Source organism: Danio rerio, chromosome 14, assembly GCF_049306965.1.
Source record: "Danio rerio strain Tuebingen ecotype United States chromosome 14, GRCz12tu, whole genome shotgun sequence".
Lineage (NCBI taxonomy): Eukaryota > Metazoa > Chordata > Actinopteri > Cypriniformes > Danionidae > Danio > Danio rerio.
Genome location: NC_133189.1, coordinates 25,873,664 through 25,883,750, shown reverse-complemented (window position 1 = coordinate 25,883,750; position 10,087 = coordinate 25,873,664). Strand labels below are relative to the sequence as shown.

Below are 10,087 nucleotides of genomic sequence, written 5' to 3'. Positions count from 1 at the left end.
CTTTACTTTTTTCTTACCTGGCTGAGGCTTAATCTTTTTCAGAACTAGTGGAGCTTTCCTTCTTTCTTAGCCACACACACATAGCCCTGTATAACCTCTATTTACCTAAAAACTCATCAAAAATATAATTTAGGATTATCTTCTGAGAACATTCTGACCCCAGAGCTATGACATGCTGTATTATTTTTGAATGTTTACAGCAAGTAGTTTGCAACTTTTGTCTTATTAGTTAAGTAAAATCACTGTCCACTGGGACATTCCCCATTTCCTTTTCTTCGATGTGTTCAAAATAACGAGAATACTTCCATTGCAGAAATGTAAGGCACTGGTCTGTCATCTTGGTTTCTGTCGGTTCCTTATTCTCTCGACACGGCTGCATTTATTTTAATTCAGCAATTAATTTTTAAAAAGCCAATTAAACTAAAAAAGTTACTTGCATCACATTTAAAAAAATTAACTTTTGAAAAGTAATGCATTGCTAGTCGTTATTGTAACTTGCCTTGTGCGCTACTCCCAACATTGCTTAGCATCTCATTCAAATATAACATCTATTTACCTTACTTAAACGGCTGGATAGAGCTCTGCGAATACAGTATGTATAAATTTATGGAAAAAATAAACACAACCTACAATTATGAATCTTTTTAAACTTACTTTTGGTGGGCTGCTGCTTAATTCAAAGTCACACTAACTTGATGTGTCTCTCGTTAGTTCCCTGTTGATATACCGCGCGGTGTAGCATATTAGGTTTAAACTGTATATTAGGTTTAAACTAGATTAAATAAACAATAATGAGGACATGGCGTCTTTCCATTGATATATTTGCGGCAAAGTAATATTTTGGAAGATAACTTCACCGAAAGAAGCTTACTTGGAGAAAACACTAGGTGGAGCAAGTAATCCAGTAATATCAGTTTGTGAATTAAGTGCGTGGATAACGACAGACAGCAGGCAGTAATGAATGTTATTGGCGTGTTTCAAATCTCTATAACGAGAAAGCTAATTATCTTTACCAATTAAAACCCGTTTAACTGTGCAAATAAACAATGAAGAAGAATGAAAGTGAAGTAATGAATAACAGTTTTTCAGTCAGTCACTTTTCAAATTGTGTCTTGTGTCTCACAGGTGCACACATTAGCAGGCAGTGCACACAATAATGTCATAAAACTGGGAGTGATATATAAAGCCTATAAAAATTCTCAGTTGTTACCAGTATAATGATGATAATAGTTATTAAATATGTTTATTTTAATGTGATTTTAGATAAATTGATGAATATATATTTTTTACACAAAAGCAAGGATTGATGATGGATTAAATCATACATTTAAGGAAGGATTGATGATATATGCTCATCTTTTCTAGGATGCACTTTTGCAGACTCACAAGGATCAATTCTGAATTAAATTTAGTCTAAAGATTAACGATGAACACAGATGATACAGTACTTCTACTTCTCAAATGACGAAAAACAAACTGCATTCAAACTTACAGCTGCTCTTACTCAATGTAAATATAGTCTATTTATCTACTAAAATAACGCATGATAAACAAGTTAAGAAGAAGAAAAAAATATTGAGTATTTTGATCATTTTGTTGTGATTAATAAATTCTATTATTAAGGACACAAAAATGTGTTACAGTTATATTTATGGGTTAAGGGTACATTACACGTCTTAAACACGTGTAACTGTATACATTCACTCTATCATTTTCCTTTGGCTTAATCCATAATTTATCAGCTGTCACTACAGCGGAATGAATCGCCAACTTATCCAGCATACATTTTATGCAGCAGATTTCATTCCAGCTTCAACCCAGTACTGGGAAACACCCATACACTGACATTCACACACATACAGGTCGGCAAATTTAGTTAATCCATTTCATCTATAATGCATCTCTTTGGATTGTTGGGGAAACCGGAGCATCCGGAGAAAACCCATGCCAAAACTGGGAGAACATGCAAACTCCACACAGAAACGCCAACCGACCCAGCCGGGGCTTGAACCAGTGGCCTTCTTGCTGTGAGGCTACTGTGCTAACCACTGCGCCACTGTGCCACACCTAAACTATATATTACATTACATTATTTTATATATACAAGAGAATATAACTATACGCTTTTTAAAAGAAATAGAAACTATTATAACTACTGTTTAGATCTTCATTTATTTCAGATATGTATCGTCACCTTGGAATTATAAGGTTCTGTCTGCATTCTGAATCATTTTGAGATATTGAGCTTAAAAGTTTTTTTTTATAATATTCAGTATGTGTGTAACATTTGTTTTTAAATAAAACTTCTAAAAAACATCCCATAATGTAAATAAGTTAATAAGAATATGTCAATTACTCAATTTTGACAAAAATGTCAGATAGAAACTTATAATCGAAAGATGACAGTATTTTGTGTCATCATCATTTTTTTAAGCATTGCAGGACTTTCTGGATGAACAATGTAAGGAAAAGTAGGGCATCCAGTACAGGACATTGTTCATGCGAATTTAAGAAAACTTTTTTTCACAATTAGATTTTTCAGTTATTTACTTTTTGTTTATTTTTCAGTTTAAGTAATTACTAAAATACGCTCAAAATATTGCATGATAAAAGTCATAGTTTTTAATTGTTTTGCTGTCTGACATTTGTTTATTTTATGACTTGAAATTACAATTATTGACAATATTATTAATACTATATTGGGAGGTATGATGTTATTTAATTGTAGTGGACACATGTGCAAATTTGCTATAGCTAGCTCTGGCAAAACATTTGTTTTTAATTAAGTGAAGTTTTTGTATAAACTACTTTTGAGAGGATCACGTGCTTATGATTGCTAGTGGCTGGATCAGCATTATCCAATTCACAATGCTCCAATCAGACGACTCCTAAACTACTATAAATACCCTGGGTTTTATTCCACTGCTATCTTCGTTTTGAAGATTCCCCCCTCCGCCCCTACTCCTCCTCCTTCCTAGATGGTTGACACGGTGGCCCAGTGCTTAGCACTGTTGCCTCACAGCAAGAATATCTCTGGTTTCAGGCTTTACCAAACCAGCAGACATTTCTGTGTGGAGTTTGCACTTTCTCCCCGTGCTCACGTGGGTTTTCCCCGGGTTCCCTCCGCACCGTAGACATGCTACTAGTATATAGTTATCTCCAAGAGCAATCACTTACTGTTCATTGGTTACTACAGCAGGGGAGTTCTTGAGATCTACCTAAGCTCAAATCCCCCTCCCGCCTTGCAACGGGAGGAAGCCCTGGGCTCGAGGATCATGAGCTAAGGGCTCTCTCCCGGGACAGCATGCCAAAAAAGCTTTATAATCAATCATCAACTGTGTGAACTCTTGAAATTCTATGTAAAAGCAATAATGACTGAAGTAATAATTTCATATAAAACTACATACAGTTGAAGTCAGAATTTTTAGCCACCCTGATTTTTTAGCCCCCTTTTTTATTTTTTTCCCATTTAACGGAGAGCAGAGCAAAAAATTCTAAATAAAACAAATAAGACTTTCTCCAGAAGAAAAAATATTATCAGACATACTTTGAAAAATTCCTTGCTTGGCAAATATTTTAAATAATAATAATAGTAATAATTAAAGGGGGGGGGGGGGGGTGGCTAAATATTCTGACTTCAACTTCAACAATTTGAATACATATTTAACAATTTAACACTTTTTTTATTTAACACTTTTTTTTCAAATTTAATAAACACTGTCTTGATGAACAGAATAATTTTCTTTAAAAAAGTGCCATTTTGAATTTTTTTCTACAACAAGCATTTTTTTAGCCTCTGTTTATGTTCAGTTGTTTCATATTAAAAGTGACCTATTCATTGCAATAAAAGTGAAATTACTGAATCATGACATCGAGCCTGAGAAAAATATTGATATCAGAAGAAAATTCTGGTTGGCACCTAGAGGTTTTTGCATCTGCTCTTCACACACACATATATGTTAATATATTTGAATAGAACTATTTAATTTGCATGACACACTGATGTTGGGAGTACAGGATATTTAAATCAGCATTATCGAAAATACTTTTTTAAAGCAATAACCTACAGTAACAAAGAATGGAAGAGAAGTAGAGATGCAATGTCATATCATTTTGGTTTTCTATAAATAGCCTCTGTAACTCAGACATGCATCACAATAAAAGAAAAGATTTTCACAGTTTCTGTTACAAGAAAGAAAGCTTCTGTTTCTGTTTCAAAGCTTCTGCTTTTAAGAACCGACTTTAAACTGACAACTTTAATTTTGGCGTATTATTTCTGAAAACATGACAAGATTTTTGCCTGTTGCTTGATTTAAGAGTTTTTAGATATTTGGAAACGAGACAAATATTCTGAGTAAGTTTTTGTTTTTGCAGTGCAGGCCTGTACTAATAACCTCAAATTCTATTGTATTTTAACAACAGTAAAGTACTTTTATATCCATCAACCTCACACTGCAAAAGTGGTTTTATTTGTCTTGTGTTTGCATGAGGATCTCAGGCACACTGGTGAAAGTGTGTTCCAAGCTGGTTATGTAAGACTCTGCAGTAATTGAATCTCATTACCGCTGCAGTCCCGCGGTGTGTGGGGTGATTCCTAGGACGTGGGCTGCTATGAACCCCCAGATGAGGGAATCCCTTCGTTTGCCCGGTGTTTGCATCATCTGCTCTCCCCCCACAGGTTCATCTCCGGGTTCACCTCTCCATGTCAGCAGGATGAGGGCTTTCTCGATGGCCTGCTCTCCTGCTATTTTTTGCACTTTTTCTGTATTCTTCCCCAGAGACTGCGGGGTTTGCACGGACCGCTTTGACGTCAGTAGGAGAAACCCTGTTACACCGCCTCAGCTGGGTTTCTGAAGGCCCACACAACAGCTCTCTCCTACTGCAATGAAAACGCACATTTCTGGCAGCATCACAGTGCCTGTCTCTCTCCCCCATACATCCTGCTCATTCATTGCTGAAGATTTATATTTGTTTTTGAGGAGGTGTGTGGCAGTGCAATGCTAGCACAACATCTCTGCTTAACTTTTAGCTCAAAAAATGTTTTACTGTTGTTTATAAACTTTAGAAATGCTGTTTCATAGCTCTAAAGCTGAATTCCCAAATGCTTAACTACTAAATACATATGTATCTTTTTAATTTTTGATTTTTTAAATGTTTTAACTCAGCAAGGAGGCAATAAAGAGATAGTTCACCCAATAAATTACAAATATCTCAGCAGGCACAGATTGACGTTGCACCCTAACCTTGTGGGACATTGCATCTTTTTTGAAAATGAAAATCGGATTGACGTCAGCATCCAATGTCAGGCTGACCTCAATAGTCAAATGTCAGACAGATGTTGCATTTCGGTCACTTTCCAACGCAACCTAAAAACAACTAAATATCAACATCTAAAGATGTTACAGCTTGATTTTGTGTGGACATTACCACTAGACGCCTTTTTCAGATGTTGGATTTTGGTTGCCCTGACAAATAAATGTCAGTATTTGATGTCAATATGACGTTGGTTTAAAATGTTGGCTCTGTTGGATTTTGTTCACTTTCCAACGCAACCTAAAATCAACCACATATCAACATCATTACACATCATTACTGGACGTCGAAATAGCATTGTCCTTAGATGATAGTGACCTTAATCTATCCTAATATTAACGTCTTATGGCGCTGTGTGTCTGCTGGACTGTAACTGTGTGCTGACCCTTAATTTGCTTCAAACTTTGGGTTTCTTTCTTCTGTTGAAGACTAAAAGCTGGAAATTTAACCTTTGACCTCCATGGTAATTGTTTTTTTTCTAATATGGAAGTCAGGGATTGCAGCTTTCTTTAAAATAACTTCTTTATTGTTTAACAAGGTTTATAACCACTAGAGGGTAGAGTAAATAGTAAGTACATTTTCATTTTTGGTGAACTGTCCCTTGAAAGATAGAGAATCGACAGCAAAGATGATGTTACAAAAAAATTGTGGAGGTTTTTATTTGGAAAAAAAAAATACAAAGTTATTTTAAACAAAATGTTACGAAATCAATGTTTTTACAGCATTTTCGATCAAATAAATGAATCCTTAGTGAGACTTGTTCAAAAATATTCAAGTTTTAACAAGCCAAATATTATGGCTCATTGATTACCTTATTACAAAAGCATGTTTGATTTGTGGATACCCTCGTTTAACAAACTTCAATAACTGCATAAATAAATAAAGTTATAAATAAAAAAATATGTAAGAGAGTAAACATTTCCGACAAGGAGGTTTGGGAAGTTTTTAAAAGGTAAAACAACACTGACCAAAAATATATCAGGCTGTCAAACATCTGTAGAATGTTGATAATTTCGTCCACAGACTATATCATTCATTCAGTCATTTTTCCTCGACTTAGTTTCTTTATTCATCAGGAACCAGTGACCGTCTTGCTATGAGGCGGCAGTGCTTAGCCACCGTGTCTCCTTTAACTTCGAAATATCTTCTCAATAGGGTATATGCCGAGCTAATGCTGTTCCCATGCTGATACACTTCCGGTGACCTGTTATTTTGAACTTTTTTCCATTTTATACGGTTATATAGCATCGATGTTGTAATGTCATTAAAATACATTCAGTTAAATCAACTTTAGCATTTATTTAGTAGCTCTAGTGTAAAACGAGACAAAAAGCTGTTTACTCGCACTCGCCCGTCAGAATCGGCAGGCTAACGCAGAAGCTCCATTGAATATACTGGGGTAAAATACATGCTCATATTAAAGATATGGCGGGGAAAATGTAATTTAATGCAGTGCTTCTTGTACAATCGGAGAGCCACTTTAAATCGGATATCACTCAGCCAGTGGAGATCGCTGATTTTTAAAGAAAACAGACATTAAACGCACCGGATTTTGCATTGGCATTTAATTCACCGGAAGCGTTTAACCCAGGTTACTGGCAAATTAAAAGTCCTATTCGGCATATACCCCATTGTTTAACAAAAGAGTAAAACTCAGAGGTTTATAACCAAGTAAATAGTGAGTAAATTTTCATTTCTGTTCAACTGTCCCTTGAAAGATAAAGAAATCAACAGTAAAGACAATGATTTTACAAAACAATTGTGAAAAGAAAAGATGGTTTTTATTTGGCAAAAACTAAAAACAAAAAGGTTTGTTTTTAATTGTTGATAATAGGCTATACTAAAAAATATTAGGTAAAAAATTATTTTAAAATTATTTTACACAAGATGAAATTAATATATAAACTGCATGTTTGATCAAATAAATGCATCCTTAGTAAGACTTTTTCTAAAACAGGTCTTAAGGCCAATTATGGCTCACTGATTTCCTTATTAAAAGCTTGTTTGATTGGTTACCCTTGTTTAACGAGCTAAAATAACGGCATAAAAAAAAGAAAAAAAAAGAAAAGAAAAAGATGTACAATAGAGTTGACATTTCCCACAAAAAGATTTGTGAAATGGCAAAATTTTGGTTGTCAGGCGTTTGTAGACTAATTAAATCCACAGACTATATAATATAATTAATTACACTTTTTTAATGACTTACGTGAAGTTTTAGAGTTATTGAAAGTGTTTAGACCGAATGAATAAATGAACCTATTTGAAGACCTCAGTGTTTGTATGTCCAGCAGAGGGCCTTGTTTGATCAAGAAACACAAGGATGGCATCTCTGCAGCTCCCAAGACCATTCCTGTTGGCGAAGTTTTCAGTTTATTTGCTGCTTCTGTCATTTTCATCCCTCAGAAAAACTCGACGTTGAGGTCAGGTATGAGAAAAACAATAATACATTCAAACGTTTTCCCTCCCACTTGTTTTATACTTCGCTCTTCCTACTAGCAAAACAAGACTTGACTAGCACAGGTAAATTCGTTGAGACATAGTTTTGAAACAATGCACACATATGCAAATGCAGCATGTTACTGAAAGCAAGACCACTATCGACCAGTATTTACTGTGATTGATTTACTGTGTCGAACACGTAAACAACCTGTTGTTTGCTTTCTATGTACTCTTACTTTTAATTAATGTACGTTCTTAAGTTGGATGATTGCATAGCATAGTAACTTTCAGCGTTTCCCAACCACGTTTCTGGAGGCCACCAACTCTGCATATTATCCATGTCTCCTTAACCAAGCACACCTGATTCAGATCATCAGCTCATTAGCAGAGACTAAAAAACCTGTAATGGATGTGACAGACAAAGGATACATGCAGTGTTGATGGTTCTCCAGTTATGTGGTTGAGAAACACCGGTGTACATTAGCCTACGTTTTTACATAGCTTTTAAAATACTGTTTACCAAATCAGAAAACTCTCTCCATAATCTCCATCAGTGGTGATAGGCATATACAGTATTTGTATTTTAATTTATGTAGGTCTTACTGATAATTGTTTATGTATATAACAACCTTTAACACTTTAAATAGTCTCCGAGTGACTGGAATAAAATATTTTGGTTGCACAAAATTAAAACCCTAACTATACCTCTTACTTCAGCTGTTCGGTTTCTGCTTTGCAAACACAGATACATCCTTCAGGAATCTAGTTAGACCTTGTCAGTTAAAAAAGTAATTATTGAAACACTCAGTGCTGCATACAGTTCTATTCAAGGAAGTTTGTTGCCAAGTGATTAAGCACCAAAAGAAATTGTTCGGAATTTATACCAAGTGCGTCATTCCACGGTGATAAATTACATCAAAACTTTATTGAACCAATTTTAAAGCACCAGAAACATTTTTAGCATCAAGCGTCACACTGTATGCAAATGTAGTTTATGATGCTCACCTATGTTTTGTTTATGAGCAAGCTGACTTTAAATTTTTAATGTCATTTTTTTAGCTTTAGAATTTCACGGCAGTGGACTTTCTATGTGGGAAACAAGCCCTCATGCGTGTCCCTGTTGCATGCTGTTTATGTTTGGATCATGTCTAATGTTGGCGCTTTCTCTCCTCAGTTTTCTCTCCTCCGCCCCTCCATTCTTGTCCTCCGGTAGTCATAGCAACGTGTGCTGCGATGGTGCAGGGCCTCTGGCAGGTGACACAATGCGGCTAATTACTGGCACTTAGCTCAGCGCTAATTAAAGCGAGCTCAGCTAATCGGGGGGTCAAGTGGACCTGCTGATCCGTCCATCCATCCATTGCTCCATCCATCCTTTGCCTTTACCTTCAGCCGAAAGTTCATCAGTCCCTGTGAGTGAAGCTGTCTCTCTGTCTTTCTCCGTCTCTCTCTCTCTCCCTCTCTCTATCAGACAGCTGGCATCCACACAGGGGTTGAGGGTTTGACCTTCCTGCTCTCCAGGCTCTCTCAGCATCCGAGTAAACAGACAAATGAATCTCTACAAAGGTGAGGGTCAATTTATCTAATTTGGTCGAGGTTGGTCAGCCAAGATTACCTTGTCTCTTCTGGGAAGAACACTTCTCTCTCTCGCTCTCTCTCTCTCTTTCTCATTCTCTGTAGTTCTGTTTCTCTGCACATGAGATTTTTTAGCATGTTTTTTGTCTCATGTATGTTTCCATCATCACATGCTCTTTTTTTTTTGGCACTTCTCCTTTGCCTTCACTGCTCTTTTTCTCTGTTCTCTTATAAAGTTATTTAAAAAAGTATTTTTGTTCTGTGGTATAGTGATGATATCTAATGGCCAAAAGCCCATGTAGCACGCAGCTTCAAAAATGCTATCCAAAAACATGATGTAGAACCATGGTATAATCATGATACTACGTCCCCCTCCAAAAATGTTGTCATGATTTTATGATTGTCAAAATAATTGTTTAGTGTTTATTTCTGTCACAATAAGGGAAAAAAAAATTCCCCAAGAAAAGTACACTAATTACCCCATAGACTATTTTTCATTGGTGGTCCCTTTGCCAGACGTTAAAGCAACCCAGGCTCATTCTGTAAACATATCCCTATATTCATTTTTGAAGAGCACCAAATATGTCCCAGGAGCTAGATTTTTTTTGCAGTTTTTGTGAATCCACCAGTGGCCGCTGTATACACTTTTTAGTGATAAACTGACTCACCCTCCTCCTTTCCTAAACTCAACCAATAGTCTTTTCAAAAGCACCAATTGACGTGCCCACCAACTTCCCTAAACACAACCAACAGTTTAAAAAAG

General features: G+C 35.9%; 1 protein-coding gene across 1 annotated transcript in view; it reads right to left on the bottom strand.

The window, feature by feature from the left end:
* Window positions 1–10,087, bottom strand: part of aldob (aldolase b, fructose-bisphosphate) — a 509,131-nt gene that overhangs the window by 33,644 nt on the left and 465,400 nt on the right. The window lies entirely within an intron of this gene.